Here is a 19,897-nt window from a genome sequence, read left to right as displayed (position 1 = left end):
ACATTTGTGGATCTGAGTTCTTGCAGGGCAGAGATCAACTCATCAACACAAATGTCAGGGTATTAGGTTCAACCTGATTATAACAATAAAAAACACCCTGAGAGGAAGAAGGCTGCAGTATCGGGAACCAGGCCTTAACAGCAAGATGTCTTTGAGTTAGCCAGACTGTAACAGTCCAAGGCCCTCCTCCTTCAACAAGCCTGGGCTTCCTGATGGGTGAGTCTCTCTAATTAGCTTCCCTCGGGGCTCCTCCCTCCCCCAGACTCCACCCTCTACCTTGCTCTATTTACAGTAGGCGCAGTGAACAGTCTGCTGCTGCTGCTGCTGCTGCCTTTAGGCGCTCAGATCCTCATCTGTCTCTTCTCTATCAGGGAAAGCTCCTGGCTGGTGAGGAAACAACCCAAGAGGTATGTGTCCGGAGAAAGTGGGTAGTGGAAAGGGGTGATGGGAGTAAGGAGATGAGAGGTGAGAAGTGGTGTGTGATGGGGAGTGAAGAGAGCAAAGGGGCTAGCAAGTGGAAGGCGGGGGACAGCCACCCGGAGTATTCAAGGGTCGTGAGGTGGAAGCTGGGTGCAGTCTTGGGAACACACAAGTGAAAGGGACTTGTATGCATTTTATGTTAAAAGCTCAGTGTGAAAAATAATCTGTGCCTTGTAGTTTTTTAACCAGTAGTATGGTCCTTTAAGAGAGATGGTAGAATTAGACCTTTGGGGTAAAGTTCAGCAAATATGAGAAACATTTATGTACACTTCTCATTCAGCAGTGATCACTCTACTACATTAAAGCCGATGATTTTGCAATGATAGGTGACCAGCAAGCGTCATCCAGGTTAATAAATACTAGGAAAGAGGCTCCGGGCCAGTTTCCAAGACAAATGTAAGACTTCAAAATAATCAATCGTGGGTTTTGGGAGGTGAAAGGAAATGTTGACATCTTCTAATAAAGAGGGGGCAAAACCGACCCACTTGCCTGGATGTGCTTCGTTTGGTCTACCGAGGTTCACCTTTCTTTTTTCTTTTTTTTTAACGTGAAGGCTTGCAGACAGGGAGTGCTCTCCCATGGGTGCAGTCCTTCCCACCCCTTCATCATTCACCTTCACATCAGCCCGCTTCTCTGAATTGTGTTACCTGATTGGGCCCTGGAGGCATTTGGGTTTGTGATCTCTGGTTAAGTCAGAAACTTCATCCTACCAGCAAGGAAGAGAGATGATTCCCACAGTGTGCTCGTAAACAACTGTGTGTGTTAGTAAAACAACTAGTATATAAACCTCATTCTGTCAGGAAGGAAGGGAGATAACCTCCAAGCTCTGCTGCTAACACAGTTAGCTATCTGTAAACAACTGGATAATGCTGTGGTGAGTGACTTAGGCATTCGGTGAGAGGCCCTAAGGAGAATTTGTTTTTGACCAACTGGAACAGAAAAAAATGTATGCAATTTTAAAGGGGTGCTGGATTTTTTCTTTCCCAATGTGGTTTAGCAGAAACTATTTCTTCAGTGCCAATGATTTTGCAAGGTACATTTTACAAATGCAGTTATTCTCACTTTATGGATTGAAAAAACAGGCCAGGTGCTGTGGCTCATGCCTGTAATTTCAGCACTTTTGGAGACTGAGGTGGGCAGATCACGAGGTCAAGAGATCGAAACCATCCTGACCGATATGGTGAAACCCTGTCTCTAGTAAAGATATGAAAAGAAAAAAAAAAAAAAAACCTAGCTGGGCATGGATGGTGTGGCACAGGCCTGTAGTCCCAGCTACTCAGGAGGCTGAGGCAGGAGAATCACTTGAACCCAAGAGGAGGAAGTTGCAATGAGCCGAGATCATTCCACGGCACTCCAGCCTGGCCCACCGGGAAAGACTCCATCTGAAAAACAAGGCAATGGAGAGTGCCTTAATGCTGTAACCATACCTTGATTCAAAAACCATGCCCAAAACCTTGAACTCCATTATAAAGTCAGTCTGATAAGCAAACGCATCTTCATAAATCACACAAGCAGGAGAGTTTGTGTCCTACAGTTTAAGAACGATGATCCCATCAAGCATTTAGGTGCCCTAGGAATCATAGGGTAGGGAGTGGGAATCCAGAAGCAGCCTTTACACTTGGGCTAGATCCAAAAGTGCTTTTGGAACCTGAAGGAAAGTCCTCTTCTCCCTCCCTTTTCTGCTGAGAGACAGGAGGGTGGGGACATGCCGGTGAGAGGGGAAGGTGGCTCCGGAAGGACTAAGCTGTCTGGTTGTGGAATCGGTCTCCCAAGGTGCTGAAAGTGAGTTTGACCCCAGCCTTGCCCAACCTCCTTCCCTTGGCTTTGTTCATTTTTCATTTCGTCCTATGTACTATGGTTCTAATTTAATATTCAGTGCGGTTTTCCCCGGGTAACTTCACGCTCCTTTCCTGAAGTCCAGGAAAACCTCCCTAAGCCTCCTGAAGTTTCAGCCTCTGCTAAGGAGGTTTCTATGACATAGGAATGGTGTGGATTCGGGACTGGGATTTTCCTGGCTATTCAAAGCAAAGCAGCATTCAGGGGCTCACATAGGAAAGGCATTTAACCATGCCATTTTGTATCTGAGCATTTCTCATTCTTACAAGCAAACTTTTATTAAACTTTTGCTTTAACGTACTCTCTCTCTTCCTCCTTCTCTCCCCTTTTCCACAATTTTACTATTTTTTTCTGAACCATTTGACAGTAGGTGGCAAATATCATGTTCCTTCAGTGTATATTTTTTTAAGACCAACGATACTCTTTTATGTAACCACAAATTCATAAATTCCAGAAATTTAATATTGATCATTATTTTTTTTTTGAGACAGAGTCTCGCTCTTTAGGCCAGGCTGGAGTGCAATGGTGCAATCGCGGCTCACTGCAGTCTCCGCCTGCCAGTTCAAGTGATTCTCCTACCTCAGCCTCCCAAGCAGCTGAGATTACAGGCACGCGCCACCGTGCCCAGCTAACTTTTGTACTTTTAGTAGAGACAGGGTTTAACCATGTTGGCCAGAATGGTCTCCATCTCTTGATCTCGTGATCTACCCACCTCAGCCTACCAAAATGCTGGGATTACAGGCGTGAGCCACCGTGCCCAGCCTCATTATTTTTATCTAACCTACTATTTCAATTTCACTTGTCCGACCACTAACATTTTTCTCCCACCAACATAGGATTAAATCATGTCTCTTTCATCTCCTTCAATCTGCAATCGCTCCTCACCCTGTCTTTGTCTTTCATGGCAATGGCATGAAAGATTGAAGAATGTAGGCCAGTCATTTTATGTTCTTGATGTGTTTATCTGGTCTGCATCCCCAGCTGGATTTTTTCATAGACGATTTGGTGCTTTTCTCAGAATATCATTTCTGGAGACGTGGTATCTGTCTCTGTTGAGTGGTGTAAATTTTAATTACCTATTTTCTGCCTGTTTTTTCCACTATATATTTACTACTTGTTCCTTTGCAATCAATAAACAATTTGTGGAAAGACAATGAGACCGTGTAAGTAAATACCCTGCTCCTCATCAAACATTTCCCTCTAGATTTAGCATCCATTCTTGTTCAAACCAATGTTTACCATGATGGTTGTAAAATGGTGACCTTCCAATTATATCACCACTGCCTCTACATTTATCAAATGACATTCTGTTGTAAGGAAGTCTTTAGCGCCATTTGTTTATAGCTTAATATATTTCACACACCACAGATTTCTCTTTGGAAGTGTGCAACTCAGTGGTTTTTAGTATAGTCAGACTTGTGTAGCCACCACCACAATCAATTTTAGAACCTTTCAGCACCCCAGAAAGAAACCCCATATCTGCTAGCAGTTACCCCCATTTCCCCCAGCCCTAGGGAAACACTAATCTACCTTCTCTCTCTCCAGACTTGCCTATTCTGAGTATCTTGTATCAGTGGAATCATACAGTGTGTGATCTGGCTTCTTTTACTTGGCATGATGTTTTCGATGTTCGTCCATGTTGTGGTGTGCACCAATACATCTCTCCCTTTTATCGCTAAATTGTTATTCTTTGTATAGACTTATGAATTCCTTTTTAGGCAGTGAGTTATAATCATTATTGTCCTTATTTATTTTCGATGCTCAACTTTCCCAGATTTGGGTCTTTGAAGCTAGTTTTTTTTCCTTTTGACATGTCCCTATCACTTTTTTGGAACATTTTTCTTTTTGTTGTTTTTTCTTATAAGACAGACTGGTCTGATGAACATTTTTGTCTCCTTTCTTCCTAGTGAAAATCTTGGCTCCCAACAACAACATTGCATTCAATTGTTCAGTCCTGCAATACGTATAAAATGATTTCTCAACTGCTAAAGCCACACCCCTATGGAAAGCTAATCTAGTAACCAGAGTAAAAGATTTGTTTGTAGTTCTTTTCTCCATAGACTGAGGCTAGTCGAGGAACCGTGTTCACAAATTGGCTGGATTACTCCTTTTTTCCCCCTTCACTGTGGTTTTACTACTCATTTGAGAGAACATTGGGCTCACTGGTTTGTATTGTTACAATTTTCACTCCATCTTGCCTTAGTTTAATTTTTACTATGTAGAACATTAATACGCTTCCAAAAGTGAAAACTAATAAAGTGTGCATACTCAGAGAAGTAATTCTCTGACCTATCTCCCCTCACCCATTCCTTTTGCATGCCTTGAAGGTAACCAATGTCTTTATTTTCTGATATGTCCTTCCTATTTTTCTTTTTTGCAAAATAATGGATCTATGTGTGTTTTCTTTCTTCCATATATTACCTATAGAAGGATAGTATACTATAGATATTCTTTGACTTTTTGCCTTTTTTCTCTTATTAGTATATCCTGAAAGTCGCACCAAATTAGTTCAGAAGACATTCCCTTTCCCCATTTTTACACAGCGATATAGTACTCCGTTGTGTATACGTACCATATTTTATTAAACTATTCTCCTATTCTACAATGAATAACCTTGTGCATATGTATTTTCAGATGCTTGAAGGCATATCTTTACTAGATTTCTAGGAGTAAAATTGCTGGTCGATGGTTAAGCAACCATCAGGTCGTTTTGTTAGGTATAGCAAATTCCCTTCATATGGGTTGGGTTTCTCCATAGCCTTGCTAACAGAATGCATCATTTTGTCACACTGATAGGCAAGAAATAGTATCTTAGGGTAATTTAATTTGTAACTTGCTTATTATGAATGTAATTGATCTTTTAAAGGCAATTTTATGAACTTTAAGTATAGTTGAAATCCTATGAACTGTATAAAATTTAATCAGTATACAATCAGTATAAAACATTTCTGTCACCCCTAAAAATTTTTCCTGTGGCTTTTTAAAATAAATTTCTTCCTCCACTCCTGTGCCCAAGCAACAACTGATTTGCTTTTTGTTATTGTGGATTAGTTTGCACTTTTTAAATTTGTATGTAAAAATCAAACCATGTGTACTCTTTGTCTGGTTTCTTTCAGCATAGTGATTCTGAGATTCACCCACATTGTTAATGTGTATCACTACCCTGTTCTTTTTTATCGCTGAATAGTATTCCATTGTGTGGATGTACTACATTTTGTTTATCTCTTTATCTGATAATGGACATTTAGGCTCTTTCTAGTTTGGAACTATTGCAAATAAAGTTACTATCAAAATTTGTGTACAAGTTGTTGTGTGGACATAGGTTTTTGTTTCCCTGGGTAAGTATCTGACAGATGGCTTATTATGGGTGAAAATGAGCACCTTTTAAATGTCATTTTGTGATTTGTAATTATCCATTCATGTGTTTTGCCCATTTTCTTTTTTTTTGGAAATACTTTTTTTTCAACTTTTAGATTCAGGATGTACATGCACAAGTTTGTTACCAGGGTATATTGCATGATACTGAGGTGTGGGGTACAGCTGATCCTGCTACCCAGGTACTGAGCAGAGAATCCGATAGTTACTTTTTCACCTCCTGTCCTCCCCCCTCCCTGGCCCCCAGTAGTTCCCAGTTTCTACTGCTGCCATCTCTGTGTCCATGAGTACCCAATCTTTGGCTCCCACTTATAAGTAAGAACATGTGGTATTTGGTTTTCTGTTCCTGCATTAATTTGCTTAGGATAATGGCCTCCAGCTGTATCCATGTTGCTGCAAAGGACATGATGTTGTTCTCTTTTTCTGGCTGTGTGGTATTCCGTGGTGTCTATGCACCACATTATCTTTATCCAACTCACTTGTCGTTGAGCACCTAGGTTGCTTCTGTGTCCTTGGTATTGTGAATAGTCCTGTGATGAACATGTGCGTGCATGTGTCTTTTTGGTAGAAAGATTTTTCATTTGGACATATACCCTATAAGGGGATTTCTGGGTTGAATGGTAGTTCTAAGTTCTTTGAGAACTCTCCAAACTGCTTTCCACAGTGGCTGAACTAATTTGCATTCCCACCGACAGTGTATATGCATCCCCCTTTCTCTGCAGCCTTGCCAGCATCTGTCGTTCTTTGACTTTTTAATAATAGCCATTCAGGGGCCGGGCGCGGTGGCTCACGCCTGTAATCCCAGCACTTTGGGAGGCTGAGGCGGGTGGATCACGAGGTCAAGAGATCGAGACCATCCTGGTCAACATGGTGAAACCCCGTCTCTACTAAAAATACAAAAAATTAGCTGGGCATGGTGGCACGTGCCTGTAATCCCAGCTACCCAGGAGGCTGAGGCAGGAGAATTGCCTGAACCCAGGAGGCGGAGGTTGTGGTGAGCCGAGATCGCGCCATTGCACTCCAGACTGGGTAACAAGAGTGAAACTCCGTCTCAAAAAAAAAAAAAAAAAAAAAAAAAAAAAAAAAAAATTGCCATTCAGACCAGTGTGAAATAGTATCTAATACAAAATCTTGTGATTTTGACTTGCATTCTCTGATTAGTGATGTGGAGCATTTTTTCATGTTTTTATTATTTGCCCATTTTTCTATAAGATTTTTGGTCTTCTCTTTTTTAAAATTTATTTTTTTAGTTGAGATGGGGTCTTCCTATGTTGCCCAAGGTGCTCTCAAACTCCTGGCCTCAAGTGATCCTCCCACCTTGGCCCTGGTCTTCTCTATTTTTAAAGCTCTTTCTGTATTAGGAACATTAGATCTTTATCTTAAAATGTTACAGATATTCTCCTCCAATTTGTCATTTGCATATTAATTTTTCTTCAAGTGTTTTTGTGCAGAATTTAAAATTCTTACGATGGCAAATGTATTGTTCTTAATAGTATCTGAATTTTGAATCATAGTTAGGAATCCTTTCCTTCTGCCACATTATGGAGAAATTTGCCTATGTGTTCTTCTGTTAGTATAGTTTTACTTTTTACATTTAGATTTCTGATCATTTGAAGTTTATTGTGTGTGTTGTGAAGAAAGGATCTAATTTATCCTTTCTAAATGGCTAACTGGTTGTACTGAGATCTCAAACGTTTATTTTTGTCCTAGTGATTGAAGAAATCACCTCTGTCATTTACACACATATATACATACATACTGGAGACAGAGTCTCATTCTGTTGCCCATGCTGGAGTGCCATGGCACCATTATGGCTAACTGCAACCTTGAACTACTTGGCTCAAATGATCCTCCTGCCTTAGCTTCCTGATAGCTGGGATTGCAGGTTCATGCCACCATGCCTGGCTAATATTTTTATACTTTGTAGAGACAGGGTCTCACCGTCTCTACAAGCTTGTCTCAAGCCAAGCTCAGGCTTGTCTTGAACTCCTGGGCTCAAGCTATCCTCCCACCTTGGCCTCCTGAAGTGCTGGGATTACAGGTGTGAGCCACAAGGCCTGGCCATGTGCCATATTTCTATATGTTCTTTTTCTATTCTATAGTCTAATTCATGTTTTAGTACAACCTTGTTTTAAGTATAGAGGCTTTGTTGTATATTTTAATTATGTGGTAGGACTAATCTCTCTCCCCTTCCCCTCAGCTAATCTTCCTTTTCACATTGTCTATCTATTCTTGTATGCTTGTTTCTCTACATTAATTTTATCAACTTGTCTGGCTCCAGATAAAACAGCTTGTTAGGATTTTTATTGGGATCATGTTAAATGTATAAGTTAACTTATACATCAAAACTGACATTTTGATGATGAGGTGTTCTAACCAAGAACAAAGGATATCCTTCCATTTGTTAAAGTCTTCTTTTGTTAAATATAACGTTGAGGTAAATATATTCAAAAACTGAACCAGAAATTAGTTCCATGAGAGTGGTAAAAAACAAGAAGTGTATTTTGCTTGCTTTCCAATAAAGGAAAATGGCAACTTAAAAACAATAATACCATACTGCTTAATTATCTTTAATTGTGCTGAGGAATTACAGGCATCTTGGTCTGCAGCATTCAAGTCTGCTAGATAGCACGTCCTTAAGTGTGGTCTAGATAAATATGAAGGGTAGTTGCTTCTAGGTATGAAAAGCCTAGTCACAATAATGGTTTTTTTTTTTTCAAGTAGTCGTGGATCCTTTTGAGAACCTGAAAGCTATGGACTCTTTCCCTCAAAATACATAAGCTTGCAACATTTTTCACAGGGGTGGAAAGGGACAGAGAACTCCCCGAAGCCAATACTTAGATACTAGTTTTGAACTGCTGCACTGGGGATTATATATTAGTCTTACAAACCTAGAGGGAGGTAGGCAATATCCGGGTTTAGGGACTTTACACACGGACAATAATACATGTTATTCATGTCTCCCTATTTATTCTGAGGGGTTTATAACCTAAATTTGTTTATAGTCAAATTTTAATTTGGTATGTAAAGTCTCACCAAGAAGATCATAGAGCTGTTCCTATAAAGAAAAAAAAAAAGTAGTAGAAAAGAGAATAAGCATCGACCTTCGTCCTCCACTCATGGTCAATCTTTTCAGTTAATTGCATGTTAAGAATCTAAACTTTAGATTTGAAAAATGTATACATTGAAAATAAAGTAGTTGAGACATACCCATACATATTCTAAGCATTAAGGAATAGGAAGCTGTGTTTTAGGATGCCCCATGTCTAGTGATTAATCCTTAGGTTTGGAAATCTCACTCTAGAGCTTAAAATTCTAAGAGACAAAGGCAAGAAGGCAGAAGACTGAATTGCTGCTGATGCCACTAGGATCCTTCAGATTCCCTCAAACACTAAATCCAAATGCTATAGTAAGGGGCAACAGTAAGACACTCATGGAATTCTGGGGCATGATGATCCTCTGCAGGCTAACCTGGGCACATTCCCACTTGATAACACATTCTAAGGACTTGCACAGGATGCCTGCTGGGGAGATATGGCTGGAGAGGGTGATACGTGTGGACAGATTATAAAAGGCCCTGTTTACCACCATAGAGTTTAGATTTTACTCTGAGACAAAAGGAACCGCTCAAATGGAACGGCATGATAAGATCTGTTTTTTTGAATGAGTTACTCTGTTGGAGAGTGAAACTGGAGGGTTAAAGAGGCCTTCTGAGGCAAGAAGACTTAGGAAGCCTCAAGAACAATAGTGAAGTCTTAAAAGGCTGTGCAAGCGCAAGATAGGATTAAACAGATTTGGAGATTGGACCAGGAGGAGGACCCATCAAGGATGACCATATATACTTAACGAGGATGTGGGAATGCTGGACCTGGAGGTCCCTTTCTTTCTAGCCAAATAATCTCCCTCAAAGACATTTTTCCATCTCCTGCCTGACTACAACAGGAATAAAATGTTCTTCAGTCCCAACTGCCACCACTGTGAAGGCACAGACAAGAAAGAGGAGAGGTAGTAGAAAGTTGGCAGTAAACCCGACAGGTACTGATGGTTAGGAGGCTCACCTTGACATGGTGCTCAGTGATTTCTGAGCCATTAGTGGCTTCGCCCAGGGTTTTTGTTTTACTTTGGTTTTTTCTTGTTTTTCTTTGGTTTTTTGAGACAGAGTCTCGCACTGTCGCCGGGGCTGGAGTGTGGTGGCGCGATCTCGGCTCACTGCAACCTCCGCCTCCCGAGTTCACGTGACTTTCCTGCCTCAGTCTCCCAAGTAACTGGGAGTAACAGGCGCCTGCCACCACGCCCGGCTAATTTTTTGTATTTTTAGTAGAGACGGAGTTTCACTATGTTGGCCAGGCTGGTCTCGAACACCTGACCTCGTGATCCACCCACCTCGGCCTCCCAAAGTGTTGGGATTACAGGCGTCAGCCACAGTGCCCGGCCTAACCCAGGTTTTTATTGGTCCGAGGCTGGGGCAAGCTTATACTAGTATTGCGCGTTTATGCAGTGCTTTTATTTCCAGTATCTGTACTTCTATTTTCATTCTCCTTTTTATTCGTCCAAGAATAACATTCTTATTTTCACTGAGTCAACTGGCAGTATGTTCTGGACTATATTAAAACCATTTTCCAAAGTTTTGCCATGGCTCAAGTTTCCAATATCACCACCACTTACTTTGGCAGATTTGGCCAAGTTTATTTATTTCGTTTAGTGAGTGACAACATACACATGGTAAAATGAAGACAGTACGGTAATCTTAAGTGTGTAGTTTGAATTTTTACTTATGTATACATCTGCATAACCTCCTTCTACAACATTTTCTGTACTGCATGAAATTCTCTTATGTACTTTTCAGTCTGTTCCTTGAAAGGTTAATCCCTATTCTGACTTCTATAAACATCTTTTAGTTGTGCTCGTTCTTAAACTTTGTATAAATGAATCTCATACTAGAACTTGTTTGTCTGACTTCTTTCACTCAGCATAGTATTTCTATGTGAGTTCTCCAACTTGTTGGAGCTGATTATTTCTTTTGTAATAATCAATATTTTACAATATTCCGTTATGTAAATTTATCACAATTTGAGCGTTTGGATTGTTTCATCTTTTGGATATTATGAACAAAGCTGCTGTGAATATAATGTACAAATGAGAGAACATAGTACTAATTTCCTTTGAGTATGAAGAATGGAATTGCTGGATCATAAAGCAGATGCCTGCTATCTCTAGTAGAAACTAAGTGGCTTTTCAAAACGATTGTATGATTGTACATGTTCGCCAGCCATGAATGAGAATTCTACATCCTTGAAAACACTTCGGTTTGTCACTCTTTTAAATTCGAGCCTTTCTGAGGTGGTAGTAGTGGTTTCTTGTGATTTTTAATTTGTGTTCCCCTGACAAGTCATATAAAGCCCTCGTAAGCTTCATTTCACATTTTTGACCATTTGGATAGCTATCTTTTCCAAGTTTCTGTTCAAGTCTTTGTCCAATTTTTTATTGAGCTGGTTGGTATTTTTCTTAATAATTTGTAGAAATCTTTTTTTTAATGGTAGTTAAAAATTGTTTGTTGGATACATATATTGCAAGTATCCTCTAGTCTGGTTTGCAAACATTTATTTATAAGCAAATATAGCATGTTCTTAACCTAAAGGTTGTAATAAGACTGGGGAAAAAATCCTAAGGCGTATTTTGTCATATTCCTATGTGTTAAAGAAGTGAGTCATGTTTCAGATAAATTATTTTATTTTATTTTTTTTATGGATCTTTAAAATTGCATTTTAGGTTTTGGGGTACATGTGAAGAACATGCAAGATTGTTGCATAGGTACACACATGGCAGTGTGATTTGCTGCCTTCCTCCCCATCACCTATATCTGGCATTTCTCCCCATGCTATCTCTCCCCAACTCCCCACTCCCCGCTGTCCCTCCCCCATTTCCCCTCGACAGACCCCAGTAGTGTGATGCTCCCCTCCCTGTGTCCATGGGTTCTCATTGTTCAATACCCACCTATGAGTGAGAACATGCGGTGTTTGATTTTCTGTTCTTGTGTCAGTTTGCTGAGAATGATGGTTTCCAGGTTCATCCATGTCCCTACAAAGGACACGAACTCATCGTTTTGATGGCTGCATAATATTCCATGGTATATATGTGCCACATGTTCCCTGTCCAGCCTATCATCAATGGGCATTTGGGTTGGTTCCAGGTCTTTGCTATCGTAAACTGTGCTGCAATGAACATTCGTGTGCATGTGTCCTTATAGTAGAACGATTTATAATCCTTTGGATATATACCCAGTAATGGGATTGCTGGGTCAAATGGAATTTCTATTTCTAGGTCCTTGAGGAATCGCCACACTGTCTTCCACAATGGTTGAACTAATTTACACTCCCACCAACAGTGTAAAAGTGTTCCTATTTCTCCACATCCTCTCCAGCATCTGTTGTCTCCAGATTTTTTAATGATCCGTTCTAACTGACGTGAGATGGTATCTCAATGTAGTTTTGATTTGCATTTCTCTAATGACCAGTGATGATGAGCATTTTTTCAGATAAATTATTTTTAAAAAGTATTTAGTTCATTTCAGTTAGCCATTTATGAAGCATCTGTTCACATCCTCTAAGGATTCCGAGATATGTAAGATAGGTTTTCCCGTGAATTGTTACTGTGGAGCAAGAGAGGCGAGTGGGCAACCAAGATGTAAAAAGGACGTGAAAGATGCGTAGGATGTGGAAAACGGCGTACCACACGCTACAAGAGTAAGGATGAGGGAGAAACTCATTTGGCCTGAGGGGGCAGTATCAGAAGAAGGTTAAGTCTTTGAAGGTGGAGCAGGAGTTTCCATGGTTGTGTAGGCTTTGCAGGAAAAGGGAACTTAAAAAACAAATGCCCAGAGGAATGAAATGGCCACGTGCCAAGGAGCAGCAGGGTCTGGGATGGTCAGAACATAGGACAGGAGAAAGAAGGAATGATTTGTAATAAAGCAGAAAAAGTTAGCCAAGTGAAAATGAGAGAACCTTGTTAGCACTGTTAGAACTTGAGACTTGATCCTGTATGCTAGCCAGACACTTCAGGATTTTCAAATTATGGAATTAATAAGATCAGGTCCGAATAGATTAAATATGATTCGAACACGAGTTTTTAATCTTTTCTGGCCTTGAAAAAAGCCCATGAATTCCTCAGAATATAATTTATGTTAGGTTAAATAGTATATATTTAATCCTTGTATAAATTAAAATATATAGGAATTAAAAGGAATCCAATAATATTGAAATACAAAATAGTTCTTAATTGTGATATTTGCTCCATTATTAGCACATTTTTAAAAATCTAGTGGTAGGTCTAATATCATAATTTCAAAGTGGTAATGCATATAAATGACATCTTGAGATGTGTGTAGACTTTACTGATGCTATGAAAATACCTAATTTCTGTTGGTGACAGTCACAGGTACTGTGGTTTGTTGCTTATGTTCATAAGCATAAAGGAAATGCTAAATTTCAGTTACATGTAAATGAAAATAACAAACTTTTCTAGAATTCACTAGTTCACAGACCCAGTAAATTCTATGCATATATCCCAAGCTAAGTCCCTCTATAATGAGAAGAGTACCCCAGCCGATAGGATAGACTGGAAGCAGGGGTAAGTGAAAGGCAGGGAGGGCCATTTAGGAAGCTGTTTCAGTGATCAAGATAAGACTGAATGGAGGCTCTTGTGGTTGGGTAGAGGGCAGTGAGTCTCCTCCTGCCTCAGCCTCCTGAGTAGCTGAGATTACAGGCATGCAGCACCACACCTGGCTAATTTTTGTATTTTTAGTAGAGACAGGGTTTCACCATGTTGGCCAGGCTGGTCACGAACTCCTGACCTCAAGTGATCCACCTGCCTCAGCCTCCCAAAATGCTGGGATTACAGGCGTGAGCCACCATGCCTGGCCCAAAATGCTGTTGTTTCAATCTTTCCATTTGTATTTTTGGTCTCTTTTCCTGTTTTAGAATATTGACTAAAACTTAAAATGGCAAAAGATATTCTTGTTCTTGACTTTCAAGGAGTGCTTGCTTTGAATGTTTCACTGTTTGGTGTGATGCTTACCATAAGGTTTGGTAAATGCTCTGTAAGAAAATTTTGTACCAGGAATGGTGGCTCGTGTTTGCAATTCCAAGACTTTGGGAGGCCAAGGTGTAAGGATCACTTGAGGCCAGGAGTTTGAGGCCAGCCTGGTCAACAAAGTAAGACTCCAACTCTACCAAAAAAAAAATAAAAAGTTGCTCATGCCTGTAGTCTCACCTAATCAGGAGGCAAAGACAGGAAGATTGCTTGAGTTCAGGGGTTCTAGACTGCAGCGAGCCTGACTGAGCCACTGCATTGCAGCCTGGTCAACAGACTGAGACCCCATCTCTAAGAAGGAAAAAAAAGAGAAAGTTTTCGGGCTGGGTGCAGTGGCTCATGCCTGTAATCCCAGCACTTTGGGAGGCCGAGGCAGGAGGACGGCTTGAGCTCAGGAGTTTGAGACCAGCCTGGGCAATATGGTGAAACCCCATCTCTACAAAAAAAAAAATACAAACATTAGCTGGATGTGGTTGTTCTGACCTATAATCCTAGTTACTCAGGAGGCTGAGGCGGGAGGGTTGCCTGAGCCTGGGAAGCAGAGGTTGCAGTGAGTGGTGATCAAGCCATGGACTCCAGCCTGGGCAATGGAGCAAAACCCTGTGTCAAAAAAAAAAGTTTTCTTCTCTTCATAGCTCTCAAAGACATTTTAATAGGAATGAATATTAAATTTTGTCAAGTGTAGATTTCGGCATAAGACAATCATTTGCTTTCTATTTTCTTTAATCAGATAGTATGGCAATTCATATTAATAAATTTTATAATGTTGAAGCAGTCCTATATTCCTAGGATAAATTCTTGGTCATTATGTAATATTCCTTTAATGCACTGCTGGATTCTGTGCTAATATTTGGAATTTTTGCTTCCATGTTTATAGTTGAGATTTATTTCTTATGTTTTTGGGAGATGGAGGACTACTTTTCATTTTGGTTTATTAGAATTATGTTGGTCTAAATGAAACGGGAAACTTTTTATCCTTTTCCTTTGCTCTGGTCAGTTTATTTAAAAAAAAAAAAAGGCATGATCTGTTCTTTGATGGTTTAGTAGAACTTTCTCAAACTCTTCTGGGCCTGGTATCTCTTTTTGGGGTAGATCCTTGACTCACTTTTCAATTTCTTTTTCTTATTTATTTATTTATTTATTTATTTATTTATTTTTGAGACAGATCTTGCTCTGTCGCCTAGGCTGGAGTACAGTGGCATGATTAAGTCTCACTTCAGCCTTGACAACCCGGGCTCAAGTGATCCTCCTACCTCAGCTTCCTGAGTAGCTGGGACTACAAGTATGCACCACCATGCCTGCCTAGTTTTTTAACTTTTTGTAGAGACGGGTTCTCAATATGTTATCCAGGCTGGTCTTCAAACCCTGGGCTCAAGCTACTCTCCCATCTCAGCCTCCCAAATCTTTTCAGTTTCTTAGATGATGATCAATCTATTTGAATCAAGAAAAGGTTCTCTATCTTTTCTTGATTCCATTTAATGGTTTATAGTGTCCTTAAGGTCATCCATTCATTTTAGTTTTCAAATTTGAATGTATAAAATTACATATAAATCCGATAATTAAATATTAACTGCTGTAGCCACAGTTATATTATCTTTCTAATTTCTGATGTTGTTTGTGTTCTCAGAGAGTTGCAGACATTTAAACTGCGACCTATTTAATTGAAGACAAGTAGAGCATTTCCACAGCAGTACTATAGCAACCAATGAGACTAAGTGTCGTACAGCAGTTAGAAGTTCAGGTGTTTAGGGATTTGGGTATCTTGGAAAGAAAGCCTGTAAAAGTTTGAATGATAAAATATAAGAGCATTTTGAGTCTCTTGATGCGCCACTAAAATAATAGCTAAAGAGTCCTAGATGGATAAGCAGAGACTGACTAGAAAAATTTTAAAAAGCCCTAGAAACTGAAGCACTTAACAGGGTTCCATCAACTCTCCACTCCCCCTGGGCCATCTTATCTCCACTGGGAAAGACATGCATTCTTAATTTTAGTTGGTCTAAGAAATATAACATTAAAATCCTTTGCTTGACTCTTGAGTTACTAGCAGGACCATCAGAGAATGCATCAATGTCAATTCCCTGACATTTCAATTTCACCAAGCATCAGATTCTATCTTCTCCATTTTTCTTCATCTAGTTTAATGAATCACCTGTATCTTTATTTTCAGCCTGTTATCTTCGGCAATCCATGCCATTACTTTTCAGTTTATCTTTTACTTATGATGAGGACGAATGGCTAGCCTTTTTATTTCCAGGATTCACTTCATTTACAGGTGGCACATTACCACTTTTGCAAAATGCTGGCATATAAATGTCATTATTTTATTCTCTTCCTCTGTTGGATTCTGCAAGTCTCGGCTTGTTGCGGTACTATACTTCTGGCTCTGCTTAAGGGCCGTGTTCTACTTAATAGTTTATAGTTTTGTTAACCTTCTGTTGTTCACTTTGTTTCAGATGTGCTAAATTTTAGAAAGCTCTGAAGTAAGCTGTATTTTAATATAAGTATCCTTAGATTAAAATGTTAACACATGGATTTTAATGTTGCATCCTTTTTGATGTAATATATTCAGAAACCATGAATATTTAAAACAAAAGCAAACAAATGTAGATCACATGCTTCTGACATATATTAAGTTTAGGTTTCTCCATACAGTACATATTAAGACCCAAGGAGTCTAAATATTCCAGACTAGACGATAGCACAATCCAAACAGGGGTCACGTCAATCTTGTTCACTACTAAATTCCTAACGCTAGGACATGTCTGGCACATAGTAGGTTATCAGTACCTATCACTGATTGAATAAGTAACTGACATATGTATAGGGAATCTAATTCAATAACGCATTAACTTCACTCATGATTTGAAAGTGATGTAAAACTGTATTTGACATTTTCAAGTTTCAAGTATCAGAGATGTTCAGGTTGCCTTTGTTACAAACTTGTTTATTGGAAAGATTCATGGAGGCTTAAAAAGAACACACAAAAAAAAATTCAACAGGTATACAGTCAAGTTTCACAGAAAAATGGACCATCATTGCCATCATTCAGGACTGGCAGTACCTCTAGCAACCTAACTGTAGCTTCTGGCTTAGGAGTACTTGGTATTCATTCAAAACTGTCGGTTGCTCCTTTCTCCATTGCCTGTTGTTAGGGAGGCTTCTGTGTCTGCTCCAGCAGCTACTAACTCTGCATGTCTGACACACATAACTACCCTCCTACCGGCACCATCATAAAGAATATGACTGGCCAATCACTAACCATTAGAATGCACTTCTGTTGGACTCAGTTCTACAGCCCTGAGCAACTTTGTGGGCTGCTTGTCAGCCTATAGAGGGTTGCCTTCAGGTCAGGTATTCATTGCTGGTTCAGCCACTTGTGGCCAAGGGAGTTAGGCTCACATGGCCGAAAGACAGCCAAATGAGGCAGGTACAGAGGCAAATTTCATGGCCTAGTGCTACCTAACTATTAAAGGCAATAACCAGGCACTGCCTTGTGTCGATATCTAAACATCCAAATAGCCATACTGATTTTATTTCATATTCATGATTCCATGTCTTCATAACATCTTTGCTATGTGGATTTCATTGGCTAGACAAGACATCAATACCCAGTCACGTTTCCAAGAATCATGGTATATCCTGATGAAGAAACAGAAATGAGCCATAATTTACTGAGAGGAAAATGTCACATATATAGCACACTGTCAATACATGGATATTTATGAATAAGAGGTAGAGACATTTCTTAGTTTTTCATATGTGGCTGCCTATAAATCAAACATTTCTGAAGTATATTACTCTCAGAAAACAATTTCTGGAAAATCTCTGCATGTTGGATTTTGCTGGCACACACCGAGACCATGGATAATGTTTTTCTGTTTGTTTTTTGGATATAGTACAAATGATGTTGAATTCCCAAAATATGTGCCTGGGATAAAGCTACTAACCATTCTCAGAATTATACCATACTGACCTGGTATGAAGTAAGGATTTGATTTAAAGCAATGGCACTGTGAATTTCCCAACTGTGGGCTATTTTCCGAATACACAGTGAGTTCATTTGGGCCCAGGCTATCTTTCCCCATCTGTAACAAGAGTTTCAAAATTGTTCCTCCTCTTATGGGTGATATGATTGTTAGATCAAAAAGATATTTCTCAGTTCTTATCTTATTTGACTTTCCACAGCAGCCAACATAGCTAAACTCCCTTTCCTTCCTGATAGCCCATGAACCAATATGTTCATCTACTCCCATGGAGCAGCCACCATTTACAGGCTGATGGCTTCTGAGTCCTATATATTCTGATAAGACCTCTTCCTGAAGTCCCGGAGCAGAATGTTTTTCTGTCTTCAGAATGTCCGTCTAGATGCTTATGGGTTTTTCAAACATAATATGTCTGAAACTAAGTACTTTTTCTCCTCTTTCTCTTGTATTTCCTATCTTAAAGTACACCATGGCCTGCCAACTATTCTGAGGAGGATGGATGATTGACCTATCTTTCCCTACAGCCAGTCACCACCAGAGTTCTACCAATTCGACCTCCTAAAAGTCTCTCCAGTCTGTCTTCTCTGCTCTGTCCCGCTGCCTGCCGTTGCTTTAGTTCACATTTGCATGATCTTGAGGTTGGATCACTGGAATAGCTTCTTTGCTATCGCCTCCCCCACCATTCTCTTCCCATCTACATCTTCTGTTGTTGAAGCCATCTTTCTGAAACAATTTATAACAACCTTGTATAGTTTTCTGTCATCTACAAGAAATTCCAAATTCACTACTACAGCTACTTTGGTTTGCTGTTGCAGCAATAATTAACATTCCATTCCAGAAATTAGCAGCTTTAAACAATAACTTATTCTTATGGATCTATGGGTCAGCTGTGATGGTTCTGCTAATCAAATTTGGGTTGATATGTGAGTCAGCTCCAGTCAATTCCACTTGTCTCTCATCCTCCTGGAAACAGCAGGTTAGCCCAGGCATCTGTTTTTCATGGTAATGGCAGAGACAACAGAGGAAATAGGCAAAGTTTCTTAAGATTTAGCTCAGAACTAGTAAACTTTCCCTTTGGCCTCATTCTCATCATTAAAGCAAATCATGTGGCTGAACCAAGAGCTGGGACGTATACTCTGACCTACTAGTGGGATTAGTTGGAGGGACTGCAGTTACCTGCCAAAGGCATGGATGTTTGGGAGGAATGAAGACTGGGGCTAATGGCAAAAAAAACAGAAACAAAACCTCTGTCTAATTCTGTACCTATTGTTTATGTTTAACCTCCTTGAAACCGACCTTCCAAAATGGCATTTTGATATGTTCTAACATGCCTCAGTGACATGCTGTTTCATCTGAGAAGAATAACTTCCTCCATCCTACCCCACTTTGCCTGTTTAACCTCACTCTTTATCCTCCAAAATACAGCTAATAAGTCCTTTTCTTTCCTTAGCAACCCCCCTCCTAGAGAGAATTAACTTTTCCTTTTTTGTCCCATGTGTTTTGCTTATGCACAAATATTTTTGCTGTTATAAAGCCAAATTGCAATTCTTTATAACATGGCCGTCTCCCTTCTAGATTGATAGAGCTTTTTGGGGTAAACACTTGCTTTTCTAGGACCCAGCAAAGTATCTGGCATACAAAGTTCAATGAATACGGAATTGAATTAAACTTATATCAGACAGAAATGACATTTTGGAAGTAAAGACCAATTATTTGGAATTGCAGGTAAATTGCACAGAATTTGCCTGTGCAATCTGAAATAAGAAGGTTAATGTTCTCGCTGAAGCATGGCAGCATGAAATTATTGGAGCCAGGCACAGTAGGGCATGCCTTCAATCATGGCTACTAGGGAGGCTGAGGCAGAACGACCACTTGAGCTCCCAGGAGTTGGAGACCAGTCTGGGAAACGTTGCAAGACCCCATCTGAAAATGCAAAGAAAAACTGAGATATGTACAGTCAGCAAATAAAGGAATATCTCCTAGAATTCTCTATGCCAAATTGAGCTCTGGGGTTCTAATAGATGCAGCAGAAACTGGATTTATCAAAAAGGTATTACAGGTTGTTGTATCATGCTCTTTCTACTACATGTGAAGAATTTAGTCTCAATTATTAGTTTCCCATTTGTGAAAATGAG

General features: G+C 39.8%; 1 protein-coding gene across 1 annotated transcript in view; it reads left to right on the top strand.

Moving 5' to 3' along the window:
• The first annotated feature begins 315 nt into the window (after window positions 1-315).
• ATOSA (atos homolog A) overlaps window positions 316-19,897 on the top strand; it is a 116,953-nt gene continuing 97,371 nt past the window's right edge. The window contains exon 1 of the mRNA XM_012442305.3: window positions 316-407. The gene's annotated coding sequence lies outside the window, so the exon portion shown is untranslated. The remainder of the gene's footprint in view (window positions 408-19,897) is intronic.

The sequence above is a fragment of the Aotus nancymaae genome, unplaced genomic scaffold (genome assembly GCF_030222135.1).
Source record: "Aotus nancymaae isolate 86718 unplaced genomic scaffold, 86718_ANA_hifiasm-v0.15.2.pri h1tg000062l, whole genome shotgun sequence".
NCBI lineage: Eukaryota > Metazoa > Chordata > Mammalia > Primates > Aotidae > Aotus > Aotus nancymaae.
The sequence above is the reverse complement of the archived record's forward strand: the minus strand, read 5'-3'. Positions and strand labels throughout refer to the sequence as shown.